Source organism: Adiantum capillus-veneris, chromosome 15, assembly GCF_014529385.1.
Source record: "Adiantum capillus-veneris isolate H3 chromosome 15, ASM1452938v2, whole genome shotgun sequence".
In the NCBI taxonomy this organism is placed as follows: domain Eukaryota; kingdom Viridiplantae; phylum Streptophyta; class Polypodiopsida; order Polypodiales; family Pteridaceae; genus Adiantum; species Adiantum capillus-veneris.
Genome location: NC_140945.1, coordinates 17056536 through 17063492, shown reverse-complemented (window position 1 = coordinate 17063492; position 6957 = coordinate 17056536). Strand labels below are relative to the sequence as shown.

General features: G+C 42.1%; 1 pseudogene across 1 annotated transcript; it reads left to right on the top strand.

The window, feature by feature from the left end:
• The first annotated feature begins 3465 nt into the window (after window positions 1–3465).
• Window positions 3466–6650, top strand: LOC147440339 (glycine-rich domain-containing protein 1-like; annotated as a pseudogene). The gene is made up of 7 exons (XR_015190376.1): window positions 3466–4178; window positions 4278–4834; window positions 4920–5026; window positions 5184–5360; window positions 5452–5607; window positions 5708–5849; window positions 6032–6650. The product of XR_015190376.1 is annotated as a glycine-rich domain-containing protein 1-like (transcript).
• The last annotated feature ends 307 nt before the right edge of the window (window positions 6651–6957 follow it).

The window sequence follows — 6957 nt, the reverse complement described above, 5'->3', positions numbered from 1 at the left end:
GAACAACACGTGCGATATAGCACAAACCGTAGAAGACTGTAAGACACCTATTATGCAAAAATTGGCACTGACAAAAATTCTACATAAAATGACGAAATTGCATGTGCAGACCTGCTTGTAGTGGAAACGGAAGCCGAAATGAGCCCGAATCAGAAATCTGAGCAGATTGAGCTCTATGAACGCTCCCGAAAAATTTATCGACCTGCGAACGCTCGCCAAAGCTCACTAAAATTGGAGAAAGTGAGCAGGCGTGTGCTGGAGCAGCTGACGACTAAGCACGGGATGACGTAACCTGCTCTGATACCAATTGTTGGAATTAGGGTTGCAGAGAAACGCACACAGCTTGGAGAAGACGAAGGAAGCTCAAGGCACACAATAGAGAGTGTGTTACTTAGTGTTCTATGGAAAGATAGATAGCCCTAAAGTGATGGGTATATACAATGCTCGGGGAAAAAACCTCCTAAAGAGGGAAAAAATGCCCCGACAGTCCTAATGTGTTCACACACATCACTACCACATGTATATGGTAACAAGTAAGACAGAGCACCATTCGCTACAACCTATATGAGTGAGTGAATGTGTGTGTGAAAGAGAGAGAGAGAGGGGGAGGGGGGGTTGAGAGGCTCACACCAACACGAGAGACATTGGATGGTGAATAAGCATGCACTTACAATCAGCAATCGACCAAAGCAACAATCGACAAAATCCATAATCGAGAATCAAAAATTGTCAATCGACATTGATATGTACAAAATTGAGAATTGAAAAAATCAAGAATTGACGTAATTGGGATAGTTTCAACTAACAAATCCAAGGTAGAAGGTGTACAAGCCCAAAGCAGAAGCGAACCTCAACAAACAACAAGATTGAACGACGAGAGGAAACTCTAGCAACTCTCGGTTATTTTTGAAGGTTTTTATGCTAGATTTCTTTGAGCTTTGTAGGTTTCCTCGCCTTTGGATTGACTTGGAATTAATAGGTGGCATTGCACTAAACCTAGGTTTTTTTGAGGGCTTAAACAAAAACTAGAATTTTTGAAATAAATCTCAAAATTTTATAAAAAGGGTTACACTAAATCGAGTTGAGGCATAGTGCTTTCTTTCAAAAACTTGCAAAACTCAAGTATGAGAAATTCTAGGGGTAGTTTTATTATATTTGAAAGCTTTTAGACTCAATTTCTCTATACTTTGTTAATACTGTCCACTCACAATTGTGAGTTTTGCAAAAAAAAAAAAAAATCACCTTAAAAACTAGAGTTTAAAGATAAATTTCAAAATCTACAGATGGGATTATATTAAATTGAAGATTTTTTTAGCATTCGGCTATACTATGCTTTTTCTTAAAAAAATTAGAGGTGAATTTACTATATTTGAAGATTTTTGCGCTCAACTTTTGTACACTTTAATTAGCTTCTTTGAACTTTGGATTTGGAAGTAATATGTCTCTCAAATTTTGGAAAGCAGGTGAATTATCGAGAATCTTGAAAGATCCTCCCTGAACTTAAACGGAAAAGGAGAGGAACATGTGCATATAAACAAATGCTTCCTTCTCAGCTTTTTGTGATAAAATAGTTTTCATAGATAAACTATCTTCCTCGGAAAGCCCCCATGACTTTCTTTTCAAACTATTTCTATTTATATGATAATGCTAAAGGTAAAGCTTGTCTTGTTGAGTAGACGATGCGTATTGACTAGCTTCATTAGATAAGTAAAGAGGATGCCGCCTTGGAGAGAGAGAGAGAGAGAGGAAGCCATGCGTCAGTGGCAACGCAAACATAGGACAAGTCCGTGCGTCAATGGCAATGCAAACATAGGACAAGTCCAGGAGGAGATTTTTTTTTGGCTTTGCATCGAAACGTGCAAGAAGAGAGGGAGTGAGAGGAGATATTCTGGCAATGGGATGAGGCTAGCAAGGCGACGTTTTCTATGTGTTTTCAACTAGGAACGTTTTTTGTGTGTGCAAGGCAACGATGAAGTTGCATAGCAGTGCAGGCGATGGAGCTCAGGGAGGAAGGAGCAGTTAGTAACCTATCTCTCTCTCTCTCTCTCTTTGTGTGTGTGTGTGAAATCATGCACAATCACCTATCTGTGTGGAAAAACTGTTGTGGTGCAGTGACCTCGTCATTGTGCTCTACAGGAATGCGGATGCCAGTAGCTTCACAAAGAAGATGGTGACAGACGACGGGTAGAGGTGGCGAGTGTGCAGGTCGCAACAGAAGTGCAACACAGAATGCGAGGGAAGGTCGGTGGGTTGCTGCAAACACTACGAACAGTGTTGAGGGAGCTCTAGGCAGAAATGGTGCAACAATGCAGTGGCAGCAGGTATCAGCTCGACAACGGGAGGGGTGAGAGCGGACACGATGTGGGAACCAAGAGGCAACAAAGTTTTGCTTTGGTGAAGGGGAAGCAGAACGAATCTTCTCAGTTAATTAATTAATGAAATGGCCAACAGAGCCAGTATCCTACCTCTAATATTTTTAGGGACCGTAAAATTAAAATTTAAGGATGTGATGCTAAGTTGTTATTCCTTTAGCAAATAAAAAATTTGTTATACTTTTTGGTGATAGCATGGCACAACAATATCATGCTTATAGAAATTTGGTACATTGTCATTGGTGAACGAGTAGGGAGATATGGGCACTTCAAATTTATTAGAAGTCGTGCAAATGATGATTCAATCACAACCGATTCACTGAAAGCACTCCATGTGCTCATATACATATATATATATATATATATATCTATATATATATATATATATATATATATATATATATATATATATATATATATATATATAGAGAGAGAGAGAGAGAGAGAGAGAGAGAGAGAACTACCCAGCAAGTCTTCAACTCAAAAAAATCGAGAAAAGAGGAAAAGAAAGTGGAGAAAGAGAGAACAAATATCTACTGGATGAGTCTTAATCTACAGATATAATATGAGAAAGAGAAAAATAGAGAGAAGGCATACCTATGCATTGTTGTCTTCTTAGAGTGATTCTAAGGACTCCAATTCCATCCTCCTCACACGTGGGTGCACAGATACACACACAAATACCTACCTATATATATAACTCTGTGTGTGTGTGTGTGAGAGAGAGAGAGAGAGAGAGAGAGAGAGAGAGAGAGAGAGAGAGATCCAATTGCCAAAATTTTCTTGGTCATAGCAACGCGTGGGTCACATACTAGTCTATAACAAAGACAAAAATTTGGCAAGGTGAACAAATTCATGAAGTGATTGTTGATTAGAGGCATTTGGAGAAAGACATTATTCTCGGCAATACTTTGCCGATTGTTAAACCACTCAAATGGTTGGGTGTGTGGATTGGCCATCCATGAAAACCATGCCCATAAATTTGTTGAGAACAATATGCTAAGTATCTACTCTCCTCTATTCTTGAAAGCATAACAAGTTCTTGATGAGCTCCTTTGCATTGCTTATTGGGTATGACCAACATAGGTACGCCCGTGGAGTTCTATGCTTTTTGGCATGCTCAAGAAAGGCCTTAGTATTGGGCTGGATTGGGCGTTCTTTCGCGGATGACGTCCACGTGGATGGCTAAAATTTAGGACACGTTTTTAGCCTTTGCAAGAGAGCGTGCCATGTTGTGCAGGGAGTCCCAAGCTACAGGATTGCGTAGTAATTGAGGATGGCAACACTGTGATAGGGCTTAGAATGCTGGGAGCAGTGGCCGCTGCTGTGAAGCTCATCGCCTGGACAAGACGTTCTTGTTGTGCTTTGAGGCGAACCTTCTCTCTCTCTCTCTCTCTCTCTCTCTCTCTCTCTCTCCCTCTCCCTTTCGTCTGACTGAGACTCTTGAGCAAAATGGCAGGCCGCAAGTTTTTCTTGGTTCCAACATACGACATAGATTTGATGTGGCATGCTCAGGAGCTGAACCCGCAAGCGCATACTAGGCAAAGTTCTTGAGCATGATGATACTGACGCAGATAGAAACCCGGGCCAGAAGTTGCAAGAGGGCTTTGAACAAACATGCCGACTGTGGCAGGAATCTTATGGCACTCTGTATCAGCGAGCTGGTGTATGTATAGAGGAGAGCCACCAGCTCCTCTTTTGTTGCCCTCACCAGCCCCCAATTTATCATTCAATGCCAACAAGCCGACGACAGCACTTGGCATGCCATTGGACTTCACTCTATTGGCTTCCAGAGAACTTATGCAGGTGAGAACGCTCTTTAGCTCTGTAGCTACTAGGAATCTGCTGCTAGAAATATGTGCTTCTTGTAAGGACTTGTGATTTAACCCATAAACTTGTCTACAGATCTTTGTAATTGTCATCAAAGCTCGAAATGTACCGCACAAGAAGAAAGGAAATTTTTGTGTCCGTCTCCAAATGGAGAGGAAGTGTAGCCATTTCAAGCTTGAAACTGCCTCCGTGCCTTTGCTTTCTGAACTTGCCTGGAATCATACTTGGACATTGGAAGTTGAGAAGTTGACAAATGGCTTGCGGCTTGAGCTTCTATGAAAGCACGGCAATGCACTCAAGCAAAAGATAGTTGGTAGTGAGATACTTGGTGTGGCTCATCTCTCATGGCAGCAACTGCTATCCACTCCCAGTCTTTCTTATGATGGGTGGTTGAGTATGTCACATATGGCGGTTTCGCGCCGCTCCATCAATGACAAGCCTCCATCATTGCTTGTGTCTATATCAGTGACGCCTCCTCAGCTTGCACCACGATTGTTCCAAACCATCAATTGCATCCCTACGGATGACAACTGCTACATGATTGAGGGTTTACAGACATGTGGACATGGATGCTGGCTGACGAAGACTGTTCTTGATCACACCAATGGAGTGGTCTTCGTTGTCCTTTCGTGGTTAGTGGTGCATAGCACTCACATCATGGTCACTTTGTTTGATTGGACATTCTCAATTTCATATGTACGTGTCGCGTCTTCTCAGGTATTCCGATGGGCAGACGTCTACCCCAGAAGAGAAGAGGTGCTTCCACATTCATCAAGGTGAATGGGAGTACCCAAACATCTACAACACTGTAGGAACTGCTCCAAGTATAATTTTTCTTTTCAAGACACTATTAAGTACTCTTAAGGTTGTGTTTGTCCCAAAAATATGGGAAACAGGTTTTTAAGTTGTTTTTGTTATGGATCTGCATCTCGGTTGATATCAATGAATTAGCTGAGTGCAACATTCTATTTGGTTTTGCAGACAAAATAGTTGCAAGTGCCAGGCAATTGATATCGGAGCGGGACACATCGGCAATCATATCGATGCAGCGATGTTGGGGTTTCTTCGACAATAGCTCTTGACTTGCTGTGAGTAGAGCAATGGCAGACCCAATGTGGAACATCTCTTTTGGAAATACATGGAAGCCTCAGCAATCAGGTTAGGAAAAGTTCTAAAAACTGTGCCCTTTTTACCCCCCTCAAGTTGTGCCTCTTCTTAAAGATTTTTCTTGGGCAACTTCACTCTTCAGATACGCCTTGTATGCGGCCGAAAGCTTAACTACGAGGTGATAGGAGCTACTGATGAAGAAGAAGGAGGATTTGTCACTTTAATTCGCTACAATCCAATTGATGCACCCCTTGGGAAAGCAATTGCTCTTTTCAATTGGAGGACTGGTGCCATGGAGGTACTAAAGCATTACCTTCCATTTCTAGTTACCATGCTTGTAATTGAGGAGAGCTGTTTCTTGTAGATCTATTACTTGAAAGATGGTCTTGTGTGGATAGGTTTTACCCACGGAGAGCATGGTTCTCGTACTGTTATTGTTGAATATAATTGCTACCTCTATCTATGACATGGAGGGCTTGAAAATCAAGCTCAAGTCAAGTCGAGCTCCACTTCCACAGGCAGCCTCGGCTGATGAATGGGGTAAGTTGAAATGCATGAATGCATGGTCACAGGGAGGGCTCTGCTCAGATCAGATTATGCCATCTTGTTATGTTGATAGGACATGGGGTACCTGGCGATGCAAGGTTGTCTACTTCTTTCTCACAAGACCATGATGCCCGAATTTGTAAATGTCCTAACGTTGTCACCCATGTTCCACATAGGGGCTATTGTGATGACAACGAGAAGTGGAGCGTCAACTATTTCAAGACGAGAGGCCATGATGCCATATTATTGCTGGTGGGACATGTCACCCATGATTTGGGCATCGTACTTTTACAGCCCCGGCAATGGCGCGCTTGGAGCAGCAGGATGCAGAGCAGCTGGAGCATGTGGTGGAGGTTGCGGAGGAAGTACTTGCGGAGGAGCTGGATGCGGAGGCAGTGGTTGTGGTGGTGGCGGTTGTGGTGGTGGTGGTGGTTGTGGTGGTGGGGATTAAAAAACATGATGGTTTGCCTTAGTGCAATGCTATGAAAGGGAAGATGAAGGAAGGAAGAGTACTTGTTTATACATTGTGCTGACCCATGTTTTAAATGTGAGAAAAAGGGAAGAAGAGCCTTTGTAACATACTGTACCATAGTAAAATTGATGTGTTGTAGATTACCATTTGTGTACATTTTAAAATATCAGCTCTCTCCTCAGATGCTAAATGGCTTGGTTGTATGAATGGTTGTATTGGTTAGGAGCCCATTTTGAGTTTCAACAAGGAGGACCCATGTATGATTGATAGCATTCATTAATCTTTAATCAGAATAACCCAGCAAAGATTGGGAAATTCCTATTGCCATGGAGTTGCTAGATCTAGACACAAGCTTATGCTAATCAGGATTTAAGATAAATTGCTCATCTTGGTGAATGTTCTATCATGAATATTGTGGGATACACTTAAGGTGCTATGGGGGATCTGAACTACTTGCATTGCGGCTAGCAAGTTTGTGCTATCGCGATCGAGGAGGATGAAGGTTTATTGTATTTCCGAGATTTGGTGTTCCATTGCAGATGGGACGAGTACTCGCCACAAATCAATCATCCGTATGTTTGGCTTCATGGATTGGATGTGAGCTGACATGTTCACCAACTCCTTAGCATA